The following is a 17447-nucleotide window of genomic DNA, read 5'->3' on the forward strand; positions in this document are numbered from 1 at the left end:
TCAGGAGTCTCCCTAGATTAAGAAGTAGGACTGGTAAGAACTTCGTACAGAGATTGCATATCAGGAATCCACTTTCTCCCTATCTAACATTACTACAGCCCCATCTGATGGTCCTCTCCAGTTTTAGGCACAGAAAATAGCATATGGCAAATGCACTAAAAGGCAGGTGTGCTTTATGCCAAATTGCAATGAGTTAAGAGCCTCTCTGGACAGACTGAGTGCACCTGATTTCTAGACTTCGTGTAGACTGGTGCCTGAGCCAGTCTGTAATGCTTCTGCATCTTGCTGGATCTGTGGCAGAGCCAAATTTTTAATCTTCAGTTTTCCTCAGATGCTATCACAGTCTGGACACACTAAAAACTGTCTAAAATGTAATTTTCTCTGGGTTCCACTGTATTTTTTTTTCCAGGTATCCTTGTCATTCATTATGTTCTAGTACCAGTTTGACACTAGCTGAGTAAATACAGATGTTGATATGGAAGATGTGGGGGACTGCTTTGGCAGTTTGAAGAGCCCGTCTCTGTAATACAATGTTAAGTTACATTTCTGAGCCACAACCTCAGAAAGGACATTTGACTTGCAGAAAAATGAAGTAATATGAGTAGGGTGGTGGAGTGAGCTTGAAATCATGGAGATTTTTTTTCTCACATGTTATTTGGCATGTTGCATGGGCAGGAATTCTTCCCCTTCTCTCATGCTGCTTCTGCCAGTGTAGTTGTCCAGTTTCTGAGGATTCTGAGTACTCCACCCATTCTCTTTATCAGCAATAGCAGAAAATACCTTTCTTTTCTGAAAACTACAGCAGTATCAATCACTTAAAAAGACTGTGGATGCAAGCTTTTGCATAATCCATAGTTTTGTAACAATGAGTGATTCCATAGCAGTCAGTTCTAAACTCCAATGGCTGTCTGTGGAGCTGGATAAAGGATTACTCATTTCCCATTCAAAGAAATGGTGATTTTGACAGGGAGTGCCAGGGTGAATGGAGTTAATAAAGCCAAGGATATTGAGGGTATATTTACTAGGGGTAAATACTTAGATTTTTATATATTACACAGGCCAATGCTCTACTGACAAAACCACCCCAAGCAGACAGTTCAGAGGCATTGCTGTGTTGGTAACAAGATACAGCTGTCTGAGAGCAAAGATTTTCTTAGCACTTATTAGCCAAAAGATCATTGTTGCTTTATTTAAAAGAACTTTGGTATAGAGCTATCAAATAGCAACCTAAACCAGAGAATACACATGGAAAAGGGTCTAAGTGTAGCCTAACCCTTGGAGAATGGCATAGGCAGTTGTTGACTGTTTAGCTGGATTCCCTTATGGTCCATTTTCAGTGTAAGTCCTATTTTCAGTACAGAATATGAAAGAAATGCTGTGTAGCCATTTATTTAGCTTATAATCAGTGTGAGAAATCCCTTTGCAGCTTACAAAGAGGGAAGGGTGATAGTGGAAAATACCATTACTGGGAAGATAGATGCTATAATAAAATTGCCTGTGGCTTCAGCATCTCTTTTTTTCAAGTTTACTAGTCCATAGGGTTGGTGTCTCATCTTCTGTATGATTATCTTGCATTATTTTCATGACACTGGTAGACCTAGATGCTCATAAAATGGAGAGATCAGCAATATAAATGTTAGCCTTTTGTTCCTGCTCTTCCTGCAGTCTTTTGGAGTTTCTTGTGCTGAGTTCCAAGATGCTGAGATGCAAGGAGAATGGTCATTGCACCTTAAATGCTAGACTGATCTTAACTTTAAAAACAGAATTGAAAACAGGGATGTGGAAGTAATGCTTGAGTTCTAAGGCAGCAACCTCTTATTTCCCACTGTCTTGCCAAACATAGTGCAAAATTATCTGTCCATTTAGTTGCCCCTAGGGCTGTTACAGCTTGGCTTTAACTGCTGGACCAGGTGTGTGCACTTCTCATCCTATTTTAAAAGCCACAACATGTAGAATTTACAGCTAAAGCAGTCATCATCTCCATTAATCACAACGTGTTCACTTGTATTTGTTCTTTTGCTCTGTGGGTGTATCCTGGTGGCTGAGTGTCTGTCCAGGTGTCAGGGCAGTCATTGGCTTCTCTACTTTCCCTCAGTCACTTAGCTCCCTTGGCCTTCTCTGGGTATTTAAATTCTGGGTTTTTTTCTAGGTTTTCTTTAAAGCATGACTAATTGTATGAGTTTTAGAAGGTGTTTGGTTTTTTTTTTTTTCCATTCCACACTCTTATTCTTCTATAAAGTTTTCTAGACACATGCTGGCTGGAGAGTCAACTAGGGAAAGGTTGGTATGAAAGCTCACAGCAAGGGTGTCATCAGATGACACCCTTCAGGGTGTCAGGCTTCAGATCAGAGGCCAAATGTGACACTGCACTCGCTGGATTTTGTTCCAGTCTGTGAACCACCCTCAGCTGGGTTACAAGTCCAGCTTTCGTCCCAGTGTCTGGTTAATAAACCACTGACTTAAATAAAAAGAATCCATCTTCCCAGTGGCAAGGGGATGGGAGCCTTGGATCATAATGGGAGTGGTTTACTGTGTCCTCTTATGTTGCATTGACTCTACAGCTGATGGACTTAATTTTCTATGAGTTTCGTACCTGGTCCGTTCCACCAGTTTGTTTTATGTCGCTCGTATTAGGTAAGGTTTGTAGGTAGTTGGTAACTGATTTCAGTTTTAAATTTCATAATTTCTAGGTCAGATTTTAAGTTGATAGAATTAGGTGATACGTAATTAGGTGCTAGCCAACCATTGATTTTGAATGTATATATTTGAATCAAATAATTTCTGATGAAGCTGCACCTTTTTTAATCTGTTGAGGAACTAAAGAAGGGAAGAGGTGAAACAGGAACTTAAAACCAGTTCATCAGCTACACCTATTACACAGTAAATGACTGTAAATCACACAGTGGATATTTTATAGGAGCAGATAATTCTCAATGAGACAATCCTAAATGTTTGTGGGAGGAGCTGTGGATATTATCATGCAGTTAGTATATTATCCTAACAAGCAAACAGATCACACCTCTTAAATGAAAGGAGTTATCTGAAAAGGATTTGAACTATTTTGAGATTACATATAAAATTTTTATGCGTGTCTCTGAAAAAGATTGTTTTCTAATAATGTACAAATACTAAGAAAAATAAAAACATAGTATATGTGATAAAAATCTAGCCAGGGTAACTCATACAGCTTATTTATAGGATTTTGTTTTCAGAGTGTCCTATAAAGGAGTGGTGAATTTTCTTCAGGATAGTTTTTTGTATGAGTTTTTTATTTTCTGGTCCAAATGAGACTAAAGAAATATCTTAAAGGCAGTATTATGACATGCAAATGATGAAAGCAATAGAAGGACATGGACAACTAGATTCTAAAATCAGTGGTAAAGAACAAGAATTAGACTGAAAAATGCCGGTGTGATAATGGCACTGCAGTGCCTCTAGACTGTGTTGCTTCTTCCCTCAAGGAAGATATGTTTTTGTATTGACCTTCAAACGACAAAGACATGTTTTGCCTAATTTTTCCCACCACTGCACTGTTGTGTTCTTTTCCTTTCTGGATTTTTAAGGCCCTATCTGAAATTGGGAAATTTTTTGTGCTGTGTCAGTTTGTCTGTAACTTCTCCTTTCCTACCCCTGCTGGGTTTTACTCAAGTTCTACAATTTGTTCTTTCTCTTGCAGTTCATTTCCTAAAGTAATCTTTCTAGCCAAGAGCTACATTAGAGCCTTCCTGACAGCTCCAGTCTTTAAATGAGGAACTGTCTTTGCTTACTGCATTTGATTTTAGAATTGTTTATGCCTAAATGTATTCTACTCTGAAGCATACAGCTTTATTTCAGATTTAAACTCTCTTGGCTCTTGGAAATATTGTTTCATTACATATATAATAAATCAAGTATTGTCATAGCTTTTGATATGAATAGAGTTAAAGGCGTTGTGAACAGATCTTACTAAAACTTACGAAAGTGTTGTTCAGTGGAGCTTCACTTGGAAACAAAAAGAAAAGGGTTTTAAAATTTCTTCTTATTTTGGTAAAATTTTTAGTTTCTCAAATAAGGGATGTCAATCATTCTCTGAAGCTTGTACATGAATGTATAATGTTGGTGAGAGATTATCTGTTGGTCTTTGTGATTACAGAATAATCTGGTTCTGTTGTCTCAGAGATAAGGACTAGTGATCTGGGAGAGTCAGAGTTTGAAAATAGTTCATTGTAGGGTGATGATCCCTAATGAAATTGAGTAATAAACTTGTGTTTCTGTCACATTTCAGAAAATCTCCTGCAGATGACAGGGATCAACAGGACTCAGACCTATCATCTACCTTTTTCTTCTGCATCTGCTTGTCAAAGTAACATCTGCTTTGTAGTAAAAACTGAGGCTCTGGTTGTCTGTTCAGACCCCTTTCCCTTTGCCCTTTTATTAGCTTTCTGCAGCTTTGTAGGGAGTAGATTGTATAAAGTATGCCCCTGGAAAGCAGAGGCCGTTAAAAGGTTTAAGACAAATTTGTCTGAAGACAAAGAGGGCATTGAGGAAAACTGTGGAGAGGGATTGAAGGGCTTTTGCAGCGCAACAGAGCCTTGTCTGTGCAAGACTCAGCCTGCCTCCGAGTTCCAGCAGGCTGCCGAGAAGCAGGCCAAGAAAAGACTCTCCAAGACCCTGTTCCCTTCATCTGTAGTCTGCCATCTGGACAGAGGGATGGCTAGAGGGTTCCTGGAACGTATAGAAAGGAATCTCGAGGGCTGAAAATAAATGCCACTGGAGACAGGAAGTGTCTGAGACTAGGAGGGTTGGAGGAGGGGAGCCGCTCTGGGGGTCACGGTGCCGGTAAGGGTGAGGGGCAGATAAGGAGAGCTGCTGTGCTGCATTAGAAGGTGCACAGCTTTTCCTTCAAGCCCTGAATATCCCTCCATTTACTGCTTTATGTACTTGAGGGCATCTTAGCTGTTTGTTGCAGGAGTTCATCTGAGTGATTTGGATCCCTTTCCCTTGTAGAAAGGGTCACTTAAATTTGTAGCCCTTGGCATAATAGGGACTTTGAAATTGGACAGGTTTATAGAAAGATAAAGTGGTGCCAGCCACTCAGAAATTTGATCTTGGTGTTGTCATGAAGCTGTATGTTGCTTCAGCCTAGTTTTTGGTGGGGTCTGTTGCAGTCAGGTTAGATGATGTTAATGAGTGAGCAATGTTCTCCTGAATTTTCTCATGTAGCAAAGTCAGTAAGCTACGATATTTTATTCCTTTAGTGTGCTTTAATAAGTGTTATAATACTGGAGAATAATGTTATTCCTTTCTGAGTTATCAGGGTGGCACAGCCTTTGTATTCTTCTCAGAATGGAAATGTCAGCTAGTCATATCACCCATCTTTTCCCTCCTGTAAGAGCCTCTTAAACCTCTAGAGAAACCTTAGAGTGAGAATTCTTTGCATCACCTGCTTTGCAGTTTTAAGGGTAACCAGCCAGATAACTGTGGATGGTTTTTGCTTTGTGTGCTGGCCTCTGAGTATTAAGTTGAAACGATGTAAGTTTTCATTTTCAAAGAATGTGGTCGTGGAAGCAGCTCCTTCCTATTACTGAGCTTTTCAATGCACACAATAAACATCTCTTCACGAGATTTCAGGGCCATTAGCTTCTAGAGGATGTTCTTAGGAGGCCCAGGCACTGCTGCCAGAGAAAGTTACACTCTGTGCATAACTGAGCAATTTTCCTTCACTTAATACTTCTGAAAAATGAAAAGGAAAAATGAGCGTGTCCTCAAATATTTACTGTGTATCCCCTGTGAAGGTGGTGGTACATTTCTTATTACTGACTTTGGCAGTGAAGTGTGCATCAAGTGTCAGCACTCACTGGCCTGCTAGAACTGAGCTGTAACTGAAAGTCTTTTTCTGGGTAAGAGAGGAAGTTTCCAGAGCAATTGTTTAATCAGCTACATGTGCTGGCAGCCTTCTTGGTGAGATCACCACAGGTAGTTTATGATTTGATTGAAAATTAATGGGGCAATTACAGCATGAGACCTAAGAGTAGAAGATGCGGGTTTGGAATGAGAATCATGTCAATGCAGTAACAGTAATTTTCAGGTTCCTCGCAGTACTTGTTCAGCAAATAAAAGCCTGTCAGACAAATCTTACTCTAGAAATTCTAATTTACATGTTGATTAATACCTCTGCATTTGAAAACCAGATGAATATTATAAACTTCTCGTAATGGAAAAAGTAGATCCTTCCACAGCAGTATCTTTACTGCTAAAAGGTTTATCCTAGTTTTGTTTCCCTCTAAATTACTCAATATATCATCCCTCAGAGTGTACCAGTAAGGACTGTAATTATTCCAGAGGCTCCACACACAGCCACCATTTGAATCTGTAATTAGGGGGAGTGCAGGCTTTCTGTGCTTAGGTTATGTTGTTCTCCAGCTGCAGGATGTGTTTCCAACTCCATAGCACAGAGTAGAGCTGCACAGTGTTGCAAAGTGAAATACCAATGTATAGGTTTAAATGCTTCTTGTTCTTGATAAAAATAATGAGTAGTGGATAGCATGATCTCTGTGCCAGCTCATTACTTTTCATATGATTGTTTGGGGGGAAAAAAAAATCCTGCCTCCTTAAATGTCTTAGTATTGAATAGGGGTAAACTGGATTCTTTGCTAAGTTTAAGAGCCGTGTGGCATGTTCTTTTCATTTGCAAACTTTTTCCCAAATGTCATTAGTCCTTCCTTAGAGCAGCAGCTTGCCAGAAAAGAAATTTCAGTAGATTGTCCGTGTTTACATGAGTCATTGCCATTGCTGATTCTTTGCTGGAAGAGTTTTCTGTTACGCGTATCTCGTCTTGTTGTAAATCCTGTGATTTTTAGGTTGCTGCTGGACACTTCTGCAGCAATTTTGGAAATGTTACAACCTTTCTTGGATTGTGGTATATGTGTAATTGTAGCATAGTGCAGTATAACAAAATGGATAGGGCAGATATTTCTTTGGATATGAGGAAAGAGCACACAAGTGATTAATGTAATTTTGAGCCAGGCCAAAAGAAAAAAAAAAAAAATCTCCTGTCTTCTCAAGAAGCTTGCTGCATTCATGGCAGTTTTTTTTCACCTTTGTTTCACAAGGAAAAATAAAGAAAAGACTTTTAAAACTGACTTTTCTATAAAGAAGGACAAAACACAGCGTAAAGATTGACATGTAATTGTTTCTAATATGCTTAGTCAAAACTTACTGCACTCACTTTTCCTCTTCAAGCACTTGCTGCTGCGCTTTTGTGGGGTTTGTCAAATTTGTCATAAGAGTTTTTGGGGAGTACAATGATGGACTTTTAATAGAATTCCTGCAGATAAAAGGTGGAATTTTATATAAAAGTATTAATGCAAGCACACAATGCATGTGCTTTCTGTATAGCACATTACTGCTTTATGCCTGACCTGCAGTATGAACTGTCTCTATGTTGTCATGGAATCTCTGCAGTAGCAGAGTTGCTGGTCCCACAGAAAGGAACTAACTGGGGTTTGTGTGATTGCACCAAAATATGTGAACTGGGAGTGAAAAAGAATGAAAAGATGGCCTTGACAGCAAGCCTGATACTAATGTGTGTATGTGTGGGAAAACCTTGTAGTATGTAGACTTGGAATTATTTTGGTCAGTAAGTTAATAAAAATGGTGACTTGTGTTAGCAATATTCAAGTGTTGCAGTGCTGTTTCCTAAGCCAGGTCATGAGTCTAAAATATCAACTGCTCTTTAGGAGATGGGGGAACTGTAAGGAGCAGAAAGGATAAAAGGGGTGAGACAAGGACTCTGACTCTGGATTTAGAGTGTTTTGCAGGTACCTCCATAATAATTTATTTGGCACTGGCATCTTCAGATAAAGATAAGGCATCTCACATGATGATCCTAATTATTTGATGTGTATATTCTTACAGAACTGCAGTGTTTGAGGAAAAAGAAATGCTGTTAAACCCAACAAAATGAAATAAGATGCTGACAGCCTGCAACAAAGCTTTATATGAACTGTTATGTCTGGTATAGTACCAAGACTAGTAATGCTTCATAGAAAACTGAAGAGCCTCGGGTTTTTTACCACTTAGGAAGAATAAAGCTTTTCTTCACTCAGACGTCAAATGGTTGCATTTTTAAAGGTTAACAGCAGAAGTATTGTAATAACCATTTCTAACTTTCACTGCTCCAAGCTGAGCTTTATCTTATTTTTTATCAATGTAGTCAGGTTTTTTTTGTTCCTAAAACAAGCAGATAATCCATTATTGTTCTAGGATGGAGAGTCTGGTGTTATATATCAATGGACTATAATTTTTCATTGAATTAGCTGTCAGAAGGAAAAAATAGGAATGTTTTTGTGAATTATGATATATCCCAAATTTTAAAACAAGAAAGGGGGTTTGTATGCAAGTTGACAAGTAATGATGTGTAGAGTTAAAGCACAATGAAGATTTTTCTTAATGTTTGGAGTATCTGGAGAAAAGAGATGGGGGTTGCAGGCTGGAGTGAAGGGCAGGTCAAAGCTGGAGAAGCCATGCAAGGTTAAGTTTGCTTTCTACCATTTCTTTATAGGCCCTTTCAGTTGTCAGGCGGGCACCTGAGAAACTGAAGGACCCTGTGCTGGTGTTTGATGTGAAAGAGAGTTTAATATAAAGGTTAAATACAATCATAGAGTGAGTATGGCTGCAAATTATAGATAAGGAGAAAGCTGGATAGGTAGGGGAAGAAATGCCAGCTCTGCTGGAGGGAGAAAGAATTCCAGTTATTAGAGGTTTCCTTCTATCCTCACCTGGAGCTGAACCCAGCAGTCTTTGCCTGGCTTGCTTGTCTGGGCTAGCAGAGCAAATGCCATTGTAAAGGTGCCTGTGTCCTGCACTGAAACTGTGCCTGTACAGTCTGTGTGTGCAGCAGGCCTGCAGTCTTGGACTGCTGGGTTTTGAAACTTGGCTTGTACATCTTTTTGGGTATGTACTGTGCAGTACATATCTAAAATCCAGGGGCGGGGGAAAAAATCCTTATTTGTCGCCCTAGTCATATCCCTTAAAAAGTTGCTCTATTTACTTTTAAAAGTTTTCCTTATTGAATTAGACAATAAAAAAATTTAAAATTGTCCTAAAATTTTAGGACAACCTGTACTGTGTCTTGATTTGTTTGTTTTGGTTTTTTTTTTTTATTTTGCTTCTAGACAAGATGGTTATAGGTACTGATTATTCTTTGGTTTTATTAAAAGTAAAACATGCAGCCAGGCGTTTTTTGCTAATTGGTCCTTTGTTTTTTGTTTTGTTAAAGTAAAGAAATGAAATTTACTCAGTGTTAAGTGGATGTTAACATTTCCTGGTAGATGGGCTTGCTCTGTGTCTTTACACATCTGATAGAAGACGGTGTCAGCAGGACGAGGGCATAGTGTGAAAATGGCCCATTATGAGCTACTCAAGCTCCTGGAGTTTAAACTCCTACTCATCAACTCACTGTACTATTTGACCCTAAGCAATTTAATCCCTTTTGTCCCGTTCTGCTGTCTAAAGCTGGAGAATGCTCCACATTGCAGAGATGTAAATGGCCTGGCTAATGATGTGGTAATTGACCTTTGAAAATTGCATGCTAATTAATGTAGTTTTTGCTTGCTCCTGTTCACAGCACTGCGGGCAAGAATGCTTTGATTACTGTATCTTAGTGACTTTAAGGAAAATTACATGAACTTGCACTAAAAATCCAAGCAAAATAAGGAAGTCAACAACAACAGCAACAATAAGACATTAGATAAATAGTAGATGTTACAGAATAGCATGTCAGGAAAATCACCCTTCTCAATCTGCTGTACAGCCTCTCTTTTGCCCATCTGATGGGAATTAAAAATTGTCTTTAGGGTGGGTTTAATGGTTGATTTTGAAATTAATTCTCCTGAATCATGAATGCAAACTAGCAACTCAGCGATTGTGACCCTAAACAATGTGTTTAAACATCCAAGATTTAGGTAGAATCCCTGGGGCGTAACTTAAAATTCTATAGTAAGAATTCTATTTTACATGTGTAGAAGACATGGCTCAAGCAGGTACCCAATCTCCTCTTGAAAATAAGGTCCCAGCCTCTGTCACTGTCATGTCTGTGTTTCACCCACTTCAGTTAATGAAGCAGTGTTCTAAAGGAAATAGATGGGTAGATAGAAGTAGAAAGATTAAAGCCGATGACTCTACTCTTAGTATTCCTTTTAAATCCTGGAAGAAGTAAAAATGGAATCCATAAAGAAGGGAAGCATAACAAAAATGCAGTCTTAATTAAGATATGTAGGCGGACAAGATTTTTTTGTGGGGAAAGAGTGGGCTATGAGATGTGTACCCTTAGTCATGCTTGAAGAAAAAATGGTATTTGACCATCATATTCGCATGTGGGCCTAAACTGATGATGGTTAAAAATCTTCCAGGAACACTCAAGAACCTTTCAAATGAAAGGATGTTAAAAATTGAAGTACGTGGTGGCTTTCAGGCAACTCTAACCTGTCATACGAAGTTTTTTTGACTTCATTAACTTGGCAGTTAGTTTTTAAAATTTAAACTGAGTCACTCCTTGATTTGCAGCCAAAACTGGTTCTCATCTAACCTGGGGTCTTCAACATTACTCACTCCCCTTAAGTTGCCCTTTTTCTAGGTAATGGCACATTAAAAGGGTAAGAATTCCAGTGGCAGCTAGGGAATTCTGTTTTTAATGTTAAATTACTCCATCTTTTGCCAGGAGGAAGATGTTTCATTCCCAAGGTTTGCTTTGTTCCCCTCAGATCATCTGTTGCTACTGAAGAAGTATATTGCCATGTCTCTGAAGGCGTTTAAGATCAGCTTTCTAGGCAAAATGCTTTTATGATATAAGACTGCGTACAGGGATGGGATACATTGTGTCACTGAGGAGTTAGGGATTGCTTTGCATTGTAGGTTTTCCCATTATGCAAGCTCGAGGGACTACTCTGCCAGTGGAAGTCTGTAAAAACAGAAGTGTGGCCAGGCAGCAGTTGTGCAAAGTGTGTATGAAATTTAGTGGTGGGTATACAATTTTTTTTTTGTATTTTTTTTTCACTTGAGAATGGTAGCATATAAAGTAAGAATCTGTTAGGCTTTGTCTACCATACTGCCTTGAGAGCTGAGCTCCATGTTCAGCAAAAATCTGTAGAGAAGGTATGTGTGTGCCCAGATGATGGAATGAAGGGCAGTTATTGGGAACTCAAATGCAGCTTCTCTCAGGTAAGAGGTGTTTTGAAAGGCAGGAGGCCTAGGCACTGAGGTTTGAATTGAGAGTTGAGGATTTCTAAACTACATTATTCTTTTATTTGATGTTTGGCTTTGTATTAGTTACTTCATCCCACTAAACCCTAGACTCTGTACTTTGACTGCCCAAGTGTTTCCCAAAGTGTTGTTATTGCTGCTGTACGCTTTGGGAAAAGGGATACCAAAGTGGAAGATGCCAACTGGTGGATGTAGCAGATTTTTTGTTCCTGGCCTTAAATTGTTTAAGTATCAGGGAGTATTTTATAGCTACCAGCTCTCTGATCTTGAAAGTCCAGTAGAGTTTTACTTCACATTCTCTGCTGTGCCTGAGCAAACACAATGAAAAGGCACCACGTGGATGGTGCCCTGTGTTGTCTCAGTTATCCTCAGTAATGGGGACAGACAGAAACAGCACTGACTTTCTGATTCTGTTTCCAAGTAGTTTCCTTTTATCTGCTTCACTTTATAGCCATTTCCTCCTGGGTCTTTCCACTGTAATGATTGTAACAATCACTGACACAGGTTACAGGGATTGAGCGCTTTTTCCGAATTGCTGTTAATATTTCCAAAAGTGCTATGTAAATGTTAATGTTCTGATGCTCTCAAATATGAGGTCCAGACTCTGACTGGGGTGAAGTATTCTTGTCTTTCTTTGAAGGATGGATGACTGGGCTTATGCCTAGGATTTGTCTACAAAGACTTTTTGTTGAACATTTAGGATCTAGCAAAAATGTGAATAACAGCAGCTGAAGTCAAATTTGGCAAGGGCTTTACTAGGATCACCTAAAAAAAGCCAGTGTTAAAATGATTTGTGTTGCTGCCTTTGCCTTGACACACAAAGTATTTTTCACTTTGCACTTAATTTCAGAGAAACTGTTTCATTATGTCCAATAACTTGAAGTACAGAATAACCTGCAAAAATAATCTCGTATTTATTTCTTTTGAGACAGTCAATTTGCTTTTCTGTGAAGCTAAAGCATAAAGGATGTCTGATAAGTGACTCTACAAATGCAGGATGATATTTTTTTACGATCAGAATTTATTCCTGATATACTCAATTTTCCACTTTTGTCCTCTTTTCATGCCAGTCAAAAACTGATAGATTAGCTTAAAGCTTCCGATTGTAGTTGTTTTCCTGTAATGTGTGTGTTGGTTTTACATTTTTTTGTTACTAATCTTTGGTGTCCCACCCCCAGTACTCCCATGCCCCATTTCCCACACATAATTCCTTAGGTCAAAACCAGCCATATTCCATGGATGCAGAAGTTGAGATTTGTACTGGATACTGAAGTGCAGAGAGTTCATCAGTGTGCCCCTTAGCAAGTAAGCATTTTTGCTTACTTTTGCACAGGGCTTTCAGACCCATCTGAATTAGGAGCTGCAAACTAACAACTTATTGGCTGCCAGATTTGTCCTCATTTACAGGTGCAAATGTTAAATTCCTTGAATAAATAATTCTCTGTAATTTATTATACTTGGCAATAAGAATCTGTATCAGCAGTCTGAATTTGGGATTGAAGTAAATTTTCTTTACCCTCTTGTGAGAGGAGCATTCCAGAGTCCCTTCAGTGCGTCTGTGCAATAGCAAGGCTGGTAGTGGAAGAGATGAATGAATCTTTGAGGACACTGGGAAGGATGTGCAAGACCAAGCTCATAATCAAGTTTAAAAGGAGGTTCAGAGTGAGGGCCTGACACTTTTCATTTGTTACAAATTTAAAATATTACAGTAGCTGAGCACATAGTTACTGTATAGCTGTTGTGCTCACCTATATATGGCATGTGATCTGTTTTATAAAACTTGTATGTGTTGGTTTTTTCCAGTTGTATTTCCTGATACCTCTTGTTTTTAATGATTTGTTCTGTATTCAACCAAAATTACAGCCTCTTTTTAGTATTTAAAGAACTTTCCTCCTTTCCTTTTTTAAGGGCTTTCTATAAAAGTTTTACATGTTGGATATGAGGTTTTTGTATTGGAATCTGGGTACTGTTTAATTATTAACAAAACCAATCTAGTTTTAAACTGTTTCTTTAGTTGAAAAACTGCTTGTAGCTTTTAGCACCTTAGTATAAGACCACTTGGCTGAATTAAAAAAAAAAAGGAAAGAAGCCAGTTGTGCCATCAAAAACTTGACTGTTTTTCTTCCTGCTTGTTTTTGTAGGCTTCAAGGAGTTGTATGTGCCCGATCATGTTTAATTTTAGCTAAAGTCTCTTTCTCAGAAATATCTCTCCTGTTCTCCCTCTGTGGTACTTCCAGACTTCTCCTGGATTGTATCACTAGCTAAATTTTGCAGCAGAGACTTTTATACCGACTGGGACTGGTTGGGTGGAGCATGTTGGTAACTCATACAGTTCTTTCCTGTTCTTGGGCTGAAGGGGCAGTGCCTGCTCTAAATTACCTGCTCACTGCTCTTGCCAAGAACATCAATCTTCTCTTACTATTTTTTGTGTTACTTTATGAGCCTTCCTTTGAGATGGTCAGAGTTTTGGGGGCTGATCTGAATGGGGGTCTTCATGCTCTACAGCCCTTTGCTAGAGTTCTATAAATACCTGTTGTGCCTTCGCCCATCTGTGTGAATCAGGGCAGCCTTCACCTCCCACTGAAGCATTTCTTTTGCTGCAGTAGTTTTGTTAACCCTGTGTAAGGACCACTCTCTAACACCAAAATTAATTACTGGAGTCTGTCCATCTGCTTCCATTTTTAAAACCTAAAAATAATTTAAAATAAGTTGAAAAGAATGCACTTGAGTACTGTGAAGTCCAGTACCAAACTTTACATTACGTTAACTCTTTTGGACGACCTTTGCAAAGAGCAACGTGTCTGTGTTCATTTTCTCCAAACCTATCTCCAGGAAACTGCCCCAAGTGGGGGATCAAAGCAGGCAGTGTGCCAGAGGTTTGTGTTTCAGACAGTTTGGCACATGCTGAAAGCTTGGTCTTTCCTGTATTAAGCCACGGGCAGATGTCCATTAAGAATGATTAGGCAAAATTTATATAAAGACCTTGTAAAATGGTGTGTGTGGTTTTTTCCTTTCTTTTTTTTCCCCACTTGTCCCCTATCCTCTTACTTAATGTTTTGTGTGGGTGTGTATTTTTTTTCTAAATTTATAAACCCTGGCTTTTGCCCTGGTCCGGTAGAAACTGCTCACCCACCCTTTTCCGTTTCCAGGCAGATTGCTGTTCTGTTATTACAGTTCTGTAACTTTCTCCAACACTGTCCTGGGTTGCTTATTACAAACAGCTTGCAATAACCCTTTCAGTGCTGCTGGCATTTTTGCTTTAAATCAGGACTGCCTGTTACATTCATTGGAAGAACCAAACCAAAAATCTTCTAAAAAGCAGATCAAAGACTTGCCCCTGTTACGTCTTTCTGTTTGGATATAGGAAATGTGTTATGGCTTTCATTTGTATATTGACCATCATAGTGTCGCCACACAGGACTGTTTTTCTTTCTTTTCAATACTAAGCCAAAATCCCCACTGAAATGGGATTTCTTAACAAGTTTGGCAAAGAAATCCCTTCAGCTCTGAAGCTGAGAAAGCACTATCTTCAAGTGCCAAATGAATTAGAAGAATTTGGGGATAACATTTACGTCTATGTCTTAGAGTCAGTTTTCCTGTTCTCCTTCTCCTCTTTTACTTTTTCATTCCCTATCAAGCAATAATTGATAGTGATGTGTAAGATTTTTGTTTTTCTAATATCAGTGTTTAAATTAAGCCTGAATTATCTAAGTAGTTTGGTAGAAGTAAAGTGAACCTGGCTGTTTGGTGCAGTGCTGTAAGTGTATAATCAGACCAGAAAAGCAGCCTCAAATTTGTTTCTTTTAACAGTTAAGTATTTTATTGATTATCTTGGGAATTAACTTGGACAGTCCTTAAATGCAAGTTATGATGCAAGACAGTAGAAAACGAGGTTAAGCATTAGGTTAGTGGGTATTTTCCAGGAGAAAGGGAGTAAATTGTTTCTTCAGTAGTCAAATAGACAAATTCGAATAGATTTTTCAAAAACACCAGAGGATCAACAATATGCCTATAAAATAACGATAAATACACTGTAGAAGTAACTTTTTAACACTTGTGAAAACCATGGCCCTAGAAAAATAGGGTACATATGGGCACTCTGTCTCCTCTCTTTCCTGACCAGATGTGGAGAACTGAGGTTGCTAGTGAGTATTTCTTTTTAGATGTAGAAAGATGTTTCATTCATATGCAAAGCTCCCCCTGGATGAATAATTAAGCTCTGGGTGTACTGTAAGTCTGTCCAAGTAGTGGAGGACTGGCTATTCTCTTCTGTAGCCAGCCTTTTACTTAACATGTACATTTCCTTATTAAATGGGAATTTATTTAATAGTAATTGAAATAGATCCTTTAATGATGTTTTCAAAGCTCAAAGTAGCTGGGACACAGTTGAAAATGGTAAATCATCCATGCTAATTTATGTTATCTAAAGAACTGCTCTTTGAGCTAATGTCCAGAATAACTAGGCCAAATGGTCCTGTTGAAATTCCCCTTGGAAGTGGAGCAGTAATAGAATGAATGTTTAGCCTGTGAACAAAAAATCCATGCTAAAGTTTATGGATTCTGCTTGGGAAAGGGAATAAAAGAGAAGTGGGCTGTAAGAACACTTTATTTGTCAGAAGGGATCTTAAGGAGACATAAAGATGTTTTCCCTTCTCCCATGTGCCTTCTCCACAGCAAGGATGATTCAGCTTGTGTATGGTCTCTGGAATGAGTATGTGTAGGGAGAGAGAGGAGAAGAGGATTTCTTTAGGTGCAGCTAATTGAAAATACCGTAGGAGGTAATGTCTACAGCACATTGCCTCACCATGGAGTTGCCTATTCAGCGAGTTTATCATCTTTATGTTGTCTAAAAATAAGGGGCTTTTTAATCTCTGTTAACAAAATACATTTCTCCAGAAGACTTCTCTGAAGCAGGAATTCATTGTTTCTGAAGCAGTTGTGTTGGCAAGTAGGCTGTAGCTGTGTTTCTGTGGTAAGGTCTTTTGTCCATGATAGCATTTTGGGATCCTAGCATCGATGTGGCTGACTCTGGCTCTGATTGGATAGTTTATATTTAGTTGCTGGTTTCCTATAATAGTTTTCAGATGGAGATGTTAAGGAACACATACCCTTGTGCTGCTGTAATCCTGAAAGAGCACGGGGGAGTGAAAGAAAAAGGAATTGATGTCTTTCTGCAGAAGGAGAGTTTGGAAAAAACCAGCAGCTGCTTTCAGCAGCAGAATTCTGAAATTATTAAAAAAAATATTAGGTAGCCAGTGAAAACAAAATGCTCTGAAAATCCATGGGTACATCACTTAGATTTTGTATCCAGGAAGGAGCTTTAAAAAAGCTGTGGGAAGGTCAGCTTTTTTTTTTTTTTTTTCCAAATTACAAAAAATTTGCTTCTCCAGTTTAGAATAGTAGTCAAGTGCTGTTAAGTAATAGCTTTCAGACAGCGCCTCATGACAGCTCCCATGTTCTATATTGCTGGTGCACCTCCAATGTAAATTAGTAGATACCCAAAGAAAGCCCAGTGTCATGTATGATTCAGTTATACTGTCAGATGTATCTTTTATTTCCAGTAAAGCTGCAAACATACTGGAGCCTGGATTTTACTCTGAGCCTGGATTTAAGATGTCCTCTCTAAAATCTCGTATTCCAAGAAGAAAACTGAGTACAAGTTTTCACTTGAGATAGGTTTGCAGAGCATTTCGAAATTATCTTTACCTAACATCTTATATTTATTAGCTTTATTTTTTAATTCTCTAAATTTTTAGCCAAATAAGTCATCCTAGCTTACTTTGATAAGCTTCCAAGAATGTGTCTCTGCTTTACTGAGTACTGGTATGTAGCTGCCTGCAGGGACCTGACTTCTAGCTCTTCCATGGCCATAGTGAATCTTGGCCAGCTTCTGTGGGACAGCAGGATCTGACCATAGCAACTGGAAGAATTAAGCCCTGGTGCCAGCCAGTACATAGGCAGGATCTTTGTAAAGCTGAGAAGAACATGAAGTATGATTGTCTCCCATGATGTATACGATAAAAACAGAGCACTGCCACCACTGTGCTGGTAATGTATTGGACATCCTTGGAGTCCTGGCCACTTTAACATATTTTGAGGAGGAAATTCTTAAGCATGCTCTAATCTGGTTTGATGTGAGCTAGTTTGTGTCATGGTTACACAGCACGATTTTCATTTTTTTCACCAGCTAGAAGTGGGAGCAAATC

At 38.8% G+C, this 17447-nt stretch overlaps 1 protein-coding gene across 2 annotated transcripts in view; it reads left to right on the forward strand.

Moving 5' to 3' along the window:
• MOB2 (MOB kinase activator 2) overlaps positions 1-17447 on the forward strand; it is a 110620-nt gene that overhangs the window by 35827 nt on the left and 57346 nt on the right. The window lies entirely within an intron of this gene.

The sequence above is a fragment of the Corvus kubaryi genome, unplaced genomic scaffold (assembly GCF_017639235.1).
Source record: "Corvus kubaryi isolate FWS band 111438036 unplaced genomic scaffold, C.kubaryi_AGA036_p1.0 37392, whole genome shotgun sequence".
In the NCBI taxonomy this organism is placed as follows: domain Eukaryota; kingdom Metazoa; phylum Chordata; class Aves; order Passeriformes; family Corvidae; genus Corvus; species Corvus kubaryi.